This window comes from Adiantum capillus-veneris, chromosome 11 (genome assembly GCF_014529385.1).
Source record: "Adiantum capillus-veneris isolate H3 chromosome 11, ASM1452938v2, whole genome shotgun sequence".
NCBI classification, from domain to species: domain Eukaryota; kingdom Viridiplantae; phylum Streptophyta; class Polypodiopsida; order Polypodiales; family Pteridaceae; genus Adiantum; species Adiantum capillus-veneris.
The window spans coordinates 42,639,365-42,654,145 of record NC_140941.1 but is presented as its reverse complement, the minus strand read 5'-3'; the positions used below and the strand labels follow the sequence as shown (position 1 = coordinate 42,654,145).

General features: G+C 41.2%; 1 pseudogene; it reads left to right on the top strand.

The window, feature by feature from the left end:
* The first annotated feature begins 13,724 nt into the window (after positions 1-13,724).
* Positions 13,725-14,483, top strand: LOC147447159 (uncharacterized; annotated as a pseudogene).
* The last annotated feature ends 298 nt before the right edge of the window (positions 14,484-14,781 follow it).

Below are 14,781 nucleotides of genomic sequence, written 5' to 3'. Positions count from 1 at the left end.
CTAATGATAGAGCAACTAATGATGCCCCTATGCTTGTAAACTATTCTGTTTATAGGCTTCAACAAGCCTTGGTCAATCCATCCCTCCAAGGTAAAGTGCTACAACAATTGCGCACCCATGGTATTCTCCAAACTGCCCACCAAGAAGAGAGAGTACCTAGGAAAGCTCCTAGTCAGACTCTCAAAAGAGGAGTCTCTCCGATAAGGGAAGAAGAGGAGGATCTGTACGAAGGGCTCAAAAACTTACTACTGGATGGGGCATCTCCCTCTCAAAGGAGAGCCCAAGATTTAATGGTAGAACCCCACCAAAATAAAGAGAAAGAAGCGAATCTCCTGCCAATTCCGCGGAAATGGCTCCACGAAGAGGATGGGAAAAAAGCTCTCCAACACCCCCTCAACAGAGAAGACCATCACATACCCCTCCTCACCATAATTCAAAGAGGGAAGAGAGGAAACAAGGGAAGAAGAAGACGAGAAAGAGGTCACCCTCTTCTCCATCTTCCTCATCCTCTTCCTCTTCTGAAGAAAGTAATGGTGCAGAAGAGGAGGAACAAGGGAAGAAAAAGGCAAGAAAGAGGTCTCCCTCTTCTCCATCCTCCTCATCCTCTTCCCCTTTTGAAGAAAGTGATGGTGCAGATCTCAAACCTCCCAAGAGAAGAGGCCATAGCAGATCATATGCTACCTGGAAAAGGTCGCCCAAGATCAAAACGTTAAAAGAGGAAGGAAAGAACATCTCTTTCCTTACCTACCATGGCACCTTTGGTGCTACGTACAATGTTTTGGTCTTTATCCAACAATTCCATGCAGCGTTTGGGGATGAGGGATTCACAGAGTCCTCTAAGCTACACCATGTAGATATGCATTTTCAAAAGTCCGTCAGGCAATGGTGGTCTAGCCTACAAGCAAACGGTGGAGCTCCACGAACATGGAAAGCTTTAGGATCAGCTTCCATCATAAAGCAGATTTTGGCTAGCGATGCTAAAGACAAAGTACTCACCGAATGGTGAATCTTGAAGCTCTCTCCCTATGAATCTACTCACAAATATGTAGACAAGTTTTGGGATTTTCATCTCAAAGCCATTGTCTACAAAAAGATGGATTTTGGAGAGCAAAAACAACAATTTTGTGCGAGTTTATCTGAGGATATGGTAGAGTATGTTAACACTAATCATGTAATTGGACACTAAAGTAACCTGCAACCACTTTAAAAGGCGTGATTTTTTTGGAAGGGGACATTTATCAAGACTTACTGGAAAGCTATCCTAGGTTGTCTCTCAAGACTTGAAAAAATATTCCAATTTGTTTAAAATCGAAAAAACTTCCCGACTAGCTTGTAATTAAAGAATTTTTGGGTGACTTTTTATGCGTTCATGGCTTTGGTTATGAAGCCTTGGAGGGGAGAGTGTTGGTAAAAGGGAGCCATAGGATGGGCTATGGTATTCAAAGGTTTAAATTTAACCCACAAACGAGCCACGGGACACTTACCCAACACTGCAAAAAAGACTAGCTACCGTAAGTGAGCTGAAATGATTATCTGGTTCAATTTTTTGCAGAAATACAGGGCCAGGACAGCACTGCAGAGAAACGCTCACAGAGCGCCATGGCAAGAAACGAGGAAGCTTTGATCTTGGATATGTGTGCACTAGGGTGTGGGCTGCCCTCATTGCAATTTTGTGCTACTTTAGAGGGTCATGACTTGCTGTATCCGGCCACAGAGTTTAGGCTTGCATGGGCAAAGAGAACCCACCCTATTGATTGGCAAGAAAAGTGTTATGCAGGCAGAATACTATCATTCAATGCACACAAACAGTGTTTCAAATGTGTCTTTGAATGAAACTCCAATGTGTACATGCTTTCATGGGAGTCCTTGTGAATGCATCTTCTTCTGATTGCTTCTGCAAGGGTGGAAACTCGTCAATGCATTGCAGATGTGAATGATGAGTTTACTTTGGCAGAGTTTTGGCCATCACAAAAGAGGGATGCTCTTGATGTATTATCGAATGTGGATATGCTACTTGCCTCTTATGCGGTTGAAATTCCCTTTGAGGATGATTATATAAGAAATATGATGGATGCTATGGATGATGCATTGAATTCCGATATTGTGGATATACATGAGAAATCTTTGCCTGTGGATGTTTTGGGTCTCAAATTGCTTCTATTGCAAGCTTGCCTCTTGTTGGAGTGCCTAGTGTGCCCTCTCTAGTTGCTAAGAGAGGTCGACCTCCTAAGAAGAACATTGTGGGTCAAGGCCGACCAAGGGCAGTACATGCAAAAGAGTGCTTTGGTTGTCATGTGGATGCAGCTAATGTGGATGCCTCATCACTTGGTACTGGCTTTCATGCCAAAGTAGTTGTTGGGATTTCTGATGATGAGGGTCTTGTAAGAGATTGTGATGTTGGAGTTGTGGAGGTAAATGTAAGGAGGCAAAATGATCATGCTGAGAGTAGTCATGCTCACAAGAAGGGAAAGAATATTCTCAAGAAACGGGGCACTTCACGAAAACATGTCGTAAAAAAGGGTAGAATTGTGGACCCCCTTGGGGCCATGTAAGGATTGCTAATTTTAAGGGATTAAAGCTAATTTTGTAGGGGATGGAGGGAACAAAGACAATAAATAGGGCTACTTTTGTAGCTCTCTCTCTCTAACCGCTCTCTAGATAGGAGAGGGGGGGAAAGTAGGGAATGAGGGTGGTAAAGTAGGAGGAAGAGGGGGGATAAAGTAGGAGAGAGAGGGAGGAAAAAAGAGAGAGAGGAGTGAAAGTAGAGAGAAGAACCATTCTCTCTCTACCTTCACCAAACAAACAGAGTAAGTAGTTATGACAAAATCTACTTTTCAATTCGTGCATCAATTCACCCCAAAAAATGATTTTTTTATAAAATCTTCAAAATGGATCTTTTAAGCTTTCAAAGGGTCCCTGTATATATATATATATATATATATATATATAACAATATTTTTTTAGAAGAATCTAGCTTTTATAAGCTTCAAATCTAAAATTCCTTGGTTCCCTCTCTACATTAATTCCACAAAGAGAGTAAGTAGTTATGACATCTTCCACTTTTCAGCTCGTGCATCAATTTACCCCAAAAAAATGATTTTTTAATAAAATATTCAAAATGGATCTTTTAAGCTTTAAAAAGGTCCCTATATATATATATATATATATATATATATATATATATATATATAACAATATTCTTTTAGAAGAATCTAGCTTTTATAAGCTCCAAATCTAAAATTCCTTGGGTCCCTCTCTACATTAATTCCAAGAATAAATAGATAATGCTACATTATCAAAACGTCCATCTAATAAAGCCTAAAAATTGAAATTTTTAAAAGTTAAAAATTTCCCTTCTTTGAGCTCAAAAATTGAACCTATATATATCTACATATGAAAAATATATTTTTAAGTCTTTTTATCCCAAAAATTGTCTCTTTATCCCAAAAAGTATATCTTATCGATTTTTTCCCCATCATAACTTTCTACCATGTCTCTTCGCGACATAACCAATGAATTACCTGCGTCATCATCTACTAGGTCAACTAATGTCAGTCTGCGTCTACCGATTGAATTTGCTCCCACAAAAGAAATGACGAAAAAGCATCTCAACCGGCATCAGTACAACGGTTTTGAGGAGAAACCAATGTTGACTTGTGGCTTGATGGAGGGTTGTATCCAAAAGATCCGCTCGTGGGCTGTCATTCGACATTCCGTACACTCCCAAGCTTAATCAAATGTGTGGGAGAAGGAGAATGTGGTCTTCTTGGGTATTGTAAGAGATTGGACTCCAATCATGCAGGTGCGTCGGCATATTTCCGACAACAATGTCAAGTGTTACACATTCATTCCACAAATCTCCAACAACAACTACATTCCATAGAGGAAAAACTCAAAGATCCTAAAGAGGAGATGAAAGCTACAGAAACAGAGGTAACTAAGCTACAGATTTCAATGATGCACCTAAAAGCCACTCCATTTGGCATGCGTGAGCGTAAGAGGGAGTTCTCTTCTATTGAAAACTTAGCCTCTAATGGAGGGGCATGTAAGAAGCGGATCACGGCAACTAGGTATTTTTTTAATTCACAGTGTTTATAACTCTCAAATAATTTCCATCAATTTGTAACTCGGTTCACCTTTTGAAATAGGACATATATACAAGATGTGTGTGGAAGTTTTAGACAAGAGGACTGTTGCAATCTTCTACTAGGATGCATCTCAAAGGAAGATATACTTTACATCATAGGTTGTGAAAAGGCCAAACACATGAAAGATGCCATCACAAAGGAGATCCTAAAAAAGATCTCTAACCTTGTGTCTGAGGATGATGTCCAGAGAGCTTGTGATGAGATTGGGATCAGCACAAATGCATACCATGCACTTCATGGATTGATGAAAGATGCATTACAAGAGTAAGGCATCACCGAGAATTTGTTTCCTATTCCACATAGGGTGCGACTTGCAAAAAAAGCAAACAATGATCTCGTTCGGGAATCCCTTGGCGAATACAAACACATTGAAGGATCCATGATGTACTCTTCCACAAGTGCCAAGTCACGTGGTAATATAAAGGGAGGCAATACTATTCCTAATGGGGCAAAATATTTTGGTTATCATCAATTCAACAATATTTTTGTTGACTTGAAACTACTACAACGAGCCATGGTTAAATTTTATGTTTTGTCTCCACAAGGTAATACAAATTGTAATGTCATTTTTTATTTGTATTGAATATCATTTAGTATTACAATTCAATTCCTGTGTTGTTTCAGTACTTGGAGAGAAGCTCATATTTATTCTTAAGCTAGATGAATGTCAATTGTCAAAGGACGGAGATTGGAACGTATGAGTGTGACACTCATGAATGAGGCAATGTTTTTTGCAAAAGTCGATGCTATCGGTGATCATTCTCAGAAACCATCATTTAGTGTACAATCGGAAAAAGAAATATGGTGGTTAGGAGCTTTTTAAGTTCCGAAAGAGACTCATAGGTGTTGGCATGGGTCTTCTCTATGATCCCGTGGATCACAGAGGTTATTAAGGCACAACTAGAGGGAGAAAAGCTAGAAGTAGATGGAGTAGGTACATTTGATGTTGAGTGGCACTTAGGAGGTGATCTAAAAACAATCAAATGTATACTTGGGTGTAAACAAGGTGCTTCATCACCTCTTCCTTGTCCATATTGTGTACGAAGATACAAGGAGAGTACTCGTGGCTCCACGTCTTCAAAGAAAAGTGTCAAGGGAAGTCAGGCAACAGGATCAATGGATGATGATGCAAGGGATTGGGTGTGCTTAGTGTTGAGGTGTCCTACCATGGAGGTCCTCAATCGGTCAACAAAAGATAAAACATGGCATCCCATTATCAATTTTCCACTTACAAATGTACACTTTTGCACTTTGCATGCCTTTATGCGTATATTTGATCGCTTGTTAAAGCTTCACATAGAGTACCCTTTCACAATGAAACCACTTTCCAGGTCCGTGGAAGTCATTGGAATAGTTGAAGCAATTCTAAATTCGATTGGATGTCATGGTGGCAATGTTTCTATCATCGGTGAGGTGGAAAATATGCATGAAGTGCCACAAAAAGTATCTATGAATGGTGTGAAAGCACGTAGGCTTTTCAAGAAACCAGAGATGCGAAAATAGAGGGGTGAGGAGGATGCTCCATGGGAGCTATGGAAAGCGCTTTTCAAGTGTACGACCGATCAAGATTCAAATCCCGTGCTTGTAAATCTGTGTAGGCAAGTGTAGCACCACTTGGAGTTAGTGCTTCAAATCATGTGGAAACCCTAAACCACGAGCGAGCAACAAGATTTGTTCAAAGATCCCATTTCGAGTTTTACTAAAGCATTTGTGCAAGCGTGGGGAGAGAGCAATATCACACACTACATGGTAAGTTACTTTGTTCAGTTTAAATTTTGATGCTATACATAAACATTCATTTGATCTAAGCATTTTTTCTTGATGCAGCATATTTTGTATGCGCATGGATCATTCTTTATGTCAAAATATGGTTCATTAGACATGTGGAGCACTCAAGGAATGGAAAAATCACATTATCGAGCCAAAGGTGTTTACTTTAAAAATACACGTCACGGTGGTGGAACTACGAGATCCAACTACATGAAGGAGATGTTTGATTGGTTCTTTCGTTGTTCTTTGGGGAGATGTCATGCCATAGAGCGCGTGTAAAAGTCAAGTCTTGCCAAGGAGGTTAGGAGACAATCTCGACTTAATGCTAAAGAGAAATGGAGAAACTCCACCGGACCCCTTAATCATGCTAGGTGGTGTGAAAATCGCCATAGAGTGGGCAAACGTTGGTTACCCAGCATGTAAAACAAATGATGCTATGCAATGTAGTGTTTATGTTTGTAGATGTCTTTGTTGAGTTGCATATAATACTTCTCCATTTATCCATTTTTTGTTTTTTATATTTTGATGATATTAAGAGTTTTTTTAAGTGGCCTGGTCAAGTGTGAAGAGACCTATTTTTTTAAAATAGGGGGCTTTCAGAGAAGAGGGAGTCTCATTTTCAATCTTGCCCCTTCTTACACAATGGCACGCACAAAGCAAACATCAAGAAAAGATCAACCTTTTTTTGCTCACCCTCACTCATCCATCCAAGGTGCTCAAAAACCACCTTGGATACATGAACAAGAGCTCCTAGAAGAGATGGAGAGGGAATGGTCAGGTGAAGAGCAACAAGATGGACAACCTTCACGCAAGAAGAAATGGGTAGTGACTTCAGACACAGAAACCGAGACAGACAACGAAGCACAAAGCCCACCATGGAGTGGACAGGAGATCCCAAGCAATCATCGAGTCCCGGTTGGGAAGACATTGCCACGTGGCTTTGGAGCTCTGCCCTCAGATCAGCCTAGACGTGATCATGGGTTACTAAATGAAGAGGATTTTGAGGATGTAGAAGACAAGCCAGTTGGAGTGCAGGGTGGAGTTGAAGAGCCATTCGGAGCACATGGTGGCCTTGAAGATGCGCAAGCTCCTCCTCGCAAACCCTCTCGTAGAAAGAAAAAGTTTTTCAAGGTTCGCCCTCGCAAGGACCATGTCCCAGATCCTACCATCCCTCAACAACGGGCTCCTCCTGTGAAGCGATGCATTCCAAAAGCCTTGCAAGAGATTCGTCACTATCAAAAAACTTCACACCTTCTCATCCGCAAGGCACCATTCGCACGTTTGGTGAAAGAGATCATGCAAAGTTATCGAATGGCGTTTCGAGTTCAAGGTATCGCCGTAGAAGCTCTACAAGAAGCGGCAGAATATCAACTAATTTCTCTTTTTGAAGACACTAACTTGTGTGCTATTCATGCAAAACGGTTGACAATAATGCCCAAGGATATAGCTCTTGCGTGTCGAAACAGAGGAGAGAGAGATTGAATTTGACTTTTATGCAATTTTGGCAATGTAGAGATATCTTTTTCAAATATAACGAGTCGTGGCTTTAGTGATTTCTTTTCTATCATACTGAACATTTGTGTTTTAAGTCATATGAGTAAAACTAAGTAGAGAGAGAGAGGGAGAGAGAGAGAGAGAGAGAGAGAGAGAGAGAGAGAGAGAGAGAGAGAGAGAGAGAGATGTCGATAGAAGTTGATTACAAGAGCTGTCAACTGAGTGTGGTTGATTGAAAAGCCAAAAAATCATAATATCGTTGCATTTTTGTAAACCTAGCCTAGAGAAGGTAAAAAAAAGCTATATGGGGGCCTGCCACAGAGGCGCGCGAGAAGGCAAAAGTAATAGTTACTTTTACCTTCTCGCGCGCCTCTGTGGCAGGCCCCCAGACAGCTTTTTTTAACCTTCTCTAGGCTAGGTTTAAAAATGCAATGATATTATGCCTTCATGGTGTTATTTATATGAAAAAAAACTCTTGGTTTTGGTTCAGAGAATTGCACAATCATATCACAAGATAGAACCAATCACCTACTGTCTATCGTACCATAAACTCAATACAAAATTTCACAGTTAAAATCAAGTCCCATTCGAAATTTGAAATAGCAAAGTACAAAGATGTGATATATCCCATTACAAATTTGAAAAAGTTTATTACAAGATATATGCAGCTATTGAGTGCTTGAGCTATCTAAGATATGGCGAGCAATGTTTTCTCGGCGCTCTTGGGCGCAGGGAAGCTGTTTGTGCAGCACATCCCAAGCAATTTGTTCCACATTGCTTAGACCTATATCTTGGCTTAAGGCCACGTTACAAAGCATACGACCACGAATGTGTGTCGCAAATGCATCACTGGCGAGAGATTTATTTACAAGATACATAACTTGGGAGGCTTGAGATATGGTTGACAGGCATAGGATGCGGCTCATTGCTTTCATCATTGACACCCAAAATTGAACACAAGGAGTGTACTCCTTGTGGATTATCGCAAAACCGTCCTAGGGGAGCTTGCCAAGGTAATGCGCAAGGGATGACTGCCATCTAAAAGCTTGGCGCCTACCATCTCCTCCCCGACCTGCATGCTCATCCAGCTCCACAACATTCTACAAAGAAATCAATAGGTAAATAAGATTTCAGAATGCAACAATGAAAATTAACGTAATCACAAAACAAAAATAAATCAATACCTCTTGTTTTTCGTCGTCCTCATCGTTTATGCCTTTGCTTCAAGAGAAATAGATTAATTGGGAGCCATAGCGACACTGTCAAGTTCATCTATATGAATAGGCATAGGAGTGTGTTGGACTTCAAGCAATGCACGTGTAGCTACAAACTCATCCTCCGACAGAGATGAGTGCGATGCATCTGTCACCGCCACCATTGCCAACTCCACTGTATCTACCACACTCTCTCCAAGGGGTAGGAGGCTTCGATCCAGTGGATCGGAGGAGGGGTCAATGGCAGAGGACTCTACAGTGGCACACAGGATGGACAGGCACTCATCCATGTGGATGTCAAAAGTTTTTTCAAGATCATAAAAAAACAAATATTCCTCCCCATTTATGGCAATTGGGGAGAGGTGTTTAAAAAAAAACATATGGAGTTAATGTCTCCTCCGACGCATCTGCAGCGGGCTTAAATTAAAGGATGCTTCTGCACCCTCATCACCCATAGATTTGGCGGCATCCATGACACCTCTTGGGTAGGTTAGGGCAAGAATATTGCCCTCTTTGCTTGCATCCCAGAACGTTGTAATGGGCTCCTTTGTGTCCTTGACGACACCCCCAAGGTGAAAATGAGGCAAACTCACCTCAGATCTTTTAGGCTCCTCCGCAAGAAGAAACACAAAAGCCGCCAAGCAACTTAGAAACTGGGTGCCAACCTTCTTCTTTATCAAACGTGAATCTTCAATGTACTGACCTGCCTCACCTGCAATTACACAAAATGGTTGAAGCCGCTGGGTGAAAGGCCGATCGCCTTTGTGTATGTAACGAAGCAAATCGCACAGAATCCACAATTTCCCTTGTCCGACAATTGGTACAGCATACTTGTCAATGTAGATTTGAAAAAATTCCAAGATAAGCTGAAAATATTGGATGTTTAGGTGAATAGTTGCATTCACATCAGGAAATTGGGTGAAGAAATTGTGGAGATCGTCATGATCTTGCCACTTGGTTGTTTGTAAAAACTCTTGGAAGCTTTGTAACGCCGTGGCTTCGGGAGGGGTGGAGGAGGATGCCATGATGCTAGCTACTAAGGTAGGAATGCAAAGAGTGCTAGAGCTCAAATGAGAGTGTGAATAGACTATGTAGGTGAATTGTGAAAATGGTAGGGTTTATGAGGATTTATATAGCGCCCCCCCTCCAAAAAATAAAATAAAAAAATAAAAATTAAACAATTTTCATAAAGTAACACAAATAACAAGAAGTTATAAAAAACTTTCAAATTAAATTACAATCATTTAACTCTAAAAACACATCACTACGACTTTAAGATAATGTGCATTGCCAAAATTTGATACAACCATATGTTTGAACTTACAATTGTGATATTATAAGAGATTTAAGTACAAAACATAACTTCTCTAATGATAAAATCAGATTCTCTTCCGTCATCCACGCCTTTTCAATTTGACTCGTGCTCTCCATGCGGCTACCAATCTAGCAAAAAAATAAGAAATAGCATACCCACCTTAGAGTGAGGAATAATCCAAAGAACATAAAGATAACATAATTAAGAGAGAAAGATCATTCACCTTACGTCATCCGATGAAAAATTTTGTATCTTCTCCATGCTCTAAACCCGTTATCACTAATTGCTCCCGCACATTGGCCAATGTCCAATGCTTGTTCACTTGGACGGTCTCAATAGCACCACTCGACAATTTGATTGCAATATCAAATACCTCAATTGTAGCATCGGTGGATTGCAATGGAATCCATTCACCAATCTTGCACATCCATCTTTCATAGAAGTACCGCACGTAAAGGGTGGAGTGCACCTTGATGAAACAGATAGCAATGTCGAAACTTCCAACTTGACACTGAAAGCGATCTCCATTGTGAAGTCCTTCAAGATACCCCCACTTCTCGCCAAGGATGGATTCCAATGTATCGTAATGTAGATCTTTGCAAACATACATAGTGTTTGTATGATGGAAAGGCAAAGATCCGAATATGCTAGCGAAGACATGTGCAGGACAACACCATCCAAGCCCAATGGAACGCGAGGCATTTCCAAATTTTAATGATGCTCTCACATCAACTACAATCTTGGCTTTCAAAGACATTACAGTGAATGCATCTGGCTTTGGACACTCCATGCTATGCAAGGTTGTAGATCTCCGTAGCCTTGCTCATCTGTAGGTACAATGTACTTGTGGGTGTAGAAGAACACCCTTTGTCGTGCAAGGTTTGATGAAGTTGTGTTGGAGAAGAGCATATCCCCAAGACTTGCATGCATGGCCGTAAATGTGTCTGAAAGGCACGAGAGCGGTTGCTCCTCCACAAGGCTAGAAGGAAAAACATCTACAATATAGAAACAAAACAGTCCGTGAGATGTAAAAAGTCCAATTTTTTGTTACCACCAAAACCATTGAAGTGCAAGGGACATACAATTACAAGGAAAATCCCTTGGGTTGGTGATCCCTCGTAGATGCATGTGTCTAAACATGAAGACATGTTGAACGATTACCACCGTACCCTTGTCTCTTACTTCCTTGAATCCTATTAGTCTTCACTTCCAATGGAGATGAACGTTTGTTCTTTCACGAACACGATGGGGACCGATTGCGGAAGGTTGCATGTAGACCCACGCACCTTCTTGAAAAACCTGAGGTTCCCATTGCTGCTCCTCATTCTTCGAGTTGTGGAGAACCATACTTTGAATGATGGGTTTGGGGCGTCTATTTTGACCATTGTTTGCCATGGATGCTTAAGTGGGAGCTTGAAATTGCAATGGAGAGCTTGGGGGGGAGGAGGGAGACAGAGTTTAGAGAGAGAGTGGGAGCTTAAAGTTGCAATGGAGAGCTTGAAGAAGGAGGCGGGAGACAGAGTTTAGAGAGAGAGTGGGAGCTTAAAGTTGCAATGGAGAGCTTGAGGAAGGAGGAAGGTGTAAGAGTTTAGAGAGAGAGTGGGATCTTTGTGTTATGAAAAGGGGTTATGGAGGAAGGGAGTCTTGGGAAAAAAGTTCTAGAGTGAGAAAATGACTTTTTGATCATAGGGTAGGTTTGGATGAAATATTTTGAATTTAAGTTTTTTTGAAAATTTTGAAATTTATAGGTTTTTGCAAAAACATATCTGTGGACCCACCACTCCCCCCCCCCCCCCCTTTTTCCCCCTCCCTCTTTTACCCATCCACTTCCCTCTAGGATACAAAGCAATAAATGAGTGGACAACACTATTATTCTCTCTACTTTCTTAGGTTCTAGACTTATATACATTGCTCTCTTCCTATTGGGGCCTAATTAACCTTAATCCTATATAGCCCAAGGAGAGTCCACATTTTTCCTAATGCAATCCATCCCTCCAAGGTAAAGTGCTAGAACAATTGCGCACCCATGGTATTCTCCAAACTCTCCACCAAGAAGAGAGAGTACCTAGGAAAGCTCCTAGTGAGACGTTCAAAAGAGGACTCTCTCTGATAAGGGAAGAAGAGGAGGATCTATACGAAGGGCTCAAAAACTTACTACTCGATGGGGCATCTCCCTCTCAAAGGAGAGCCCAAGTTTTAATGGTAGAACCCCCACCGAAATAACGAGAAAGAAGCGAGTCTCCTGCCACCTCCGCGGAGATGGCTCCACGAAGACGATTGGAAAACTGCTCTCCAACACCCCCTCAACAGAGAAGACCATCACATACTCCTCCTCATTATAATTCAAAGAGGGAAGAGAGGAAACAAGGGAAGAAGAAGACGAGAAAGAGGTCACCCTCTTCTCCATCTTCCTCATCCTCTTCCTCTTCTGAAGAAAGTAATGGTGCAGAAGAGGAGGAACAAGGGAAGAAAAAGGCAAGAAAGAGGTCTCCCTCTTCTCCATCCTCCTCATCCTCTTCCCCTTTTAAAGAAAGTGATGGTGCAGCTCTCAAACCTCCCAAGAGAAGAGCCCATAGGAGATCATATGCTGCCTGGAAAAGGTCGCCCAAGCTCAAAACGTTAAAAGACAAAGGAAAGAACATCTCTTTCCTTACCTACCATGGCACCTTTGGTGATACGTACAATGTTTTGGCCTTTATCCAACAATTCGATGTGGCGTTGGGAGATGAGGACTTCACAAAGTCCTCTAAGCTACACCATGTAGATATGCATTTTCAAAAGTTCGTCAGGCAATGGTGGTCTAGCCTACAAGCAAACGGTGGAGCTCCACGAACATGGAAAGCTTTAGGAGATTCCATCATAAAGCAGTTTTTGGCTAGCGATGCTAAAGACAAAGTACTCACCGAATGGCGAATCTTGAAGCTCTCTCCCTATGAATCTACTCACAATAATGTAGACAAGTTTTGGGATTTACATCTCAAAGCCACTGTCTACAAAAAGATGGATTTTGGAGAGCAAAAACAACAATTTTGTGCGAGTTTATCTGAGGATATGGCAGTGTATGTTAACACTAATCATGTAATTGGACACTAAAGTGTCCTACAACCACTTTAAAAGGCGTGATTTTTTTAGAAGGGGACATTTATCAAGACTTACTAGAAAGCTAGCCTAGGTTGTCTCTCAAGACTTGAAAAAATATCCCAATTTTTTTAAAATCGAAAAAACCTCCCTAGTAGCTTGCAATTAAAGCGTTTTTGGGTGACTTTTTTATGCGTTCATGGATTTGGTTATGGAGACTTGGAGGGGAGAGTGTTGGTAAAAGGAATCCATCGGATGGGCTATGCTATTCAAAGGTTTAAATTGAACCCACAAACGAGCCACATGACACTTACCCAACACTGCAAAAGAGACTGGGTACCGTAACTGAGCCGAAATGATTATCTGGTTCGATTTTTTGCAAAAATACAGGGCCAAGACAGCATTGCAGAGAAACGCTCACAGAGCGCCATGGTGAGAAACGACAAAGCTTTTCTCTTGGATGTGCATGCACTAGGGTGTGGGCTGCCCTCCTTGCAATTTTGTGCTACTTTAGAGGGTCATGACTTGCTATATCCGCCGGCCACAGAGCTTAGGCTTGCATGAGCAAAGAGAACCCACCCTATTGATTGGTAAGAAAAGTGTTATGCAGGCAGAATACTATCATTCAATGCACACAAACAGTGTTTCAAATGTGTCTTTGAATGAAACTCCAACGTGTACATGAATTCATGGGAGTCCTTGTGAATGCATCTTCTTCGGATTGCTCCTGCAAGGGTGGAAACGTTTCAATGCATTGCAGATGTGGATGATGAGTTTACTTTGGCAGAGTTTTGGCCATCACAAAAGAGGGATGATCTTGATGTATTATCGAATCTGGATATGCTACTTGCCTCTGATGCGGTTGAAATGCCCTTTGAGGATGATTATATAAGAAATATGATAGACGCTATGGATGATGCATTGAATTCTGATGTTGTGGATATACATGAGAAATCTTTGCCTGTGGATGTTTTGGGTGTGTCTCAAATTGCTTCTATTTCAAGCTTGCCTCTTGTTGGAGTGCCTAGTTTGCCCTCTCTAGTTGCTAAGAAAGGTCGACCTCTTAAGAAGATCATTGTGGGTCAAGGGCGACCAAGGGCAGTACATGCAAAAGAGTGCTTTGGTATTCATGTGGATGCCTCATCACTTGGTACTAGCTTTCATGCCAAAGTAGTTGTTGGGATTTCCGATGATGAGGGTATTGTAAGACATTGTGATGTTAGAGTTGTGGAGGTAAATGCAAGGAGGAAAAATGATCATGCTGAGAGTAGTCATGCTCACAAGAAGGGAAAGAATATTCTCAAGAAGCACTTCATGGAAACATGTCAGAAAAAAGGGTAGAACTGTGGATGTTATTTAAGATGGTGATGATTCTGGACATGAACATGTATCCGTGGGTGAAGAAGAAGAGTTTGAAGATGATCTTTTGGAGGGACAAGGCCTTGTCTTGCGGGATTCCGCTGATGAGGATGATTGGTCAAATGTAAGATTTCCAACTTGGAAGAGTGGTGATAAAATGCTTGTGAAGCCTGAAGGGACTTTCAAAAGATTACCACTGTTTGTCGATATTGTGGGTCCAGCGTTGGGGCAGGTTCCAAGAGAGCTTACAGAGATTCATATTTTTTTGTCTCTATTCCCTCTTGATTTGGTAGACACTATTGTGACTGAGACAAATAGATATGCCATGGAAAAACGTGAAAAGGTTTTTAAAAAGCATGAGTCAACTCGAAAATGGAATGCATTAGATAGACATTTATTCTTT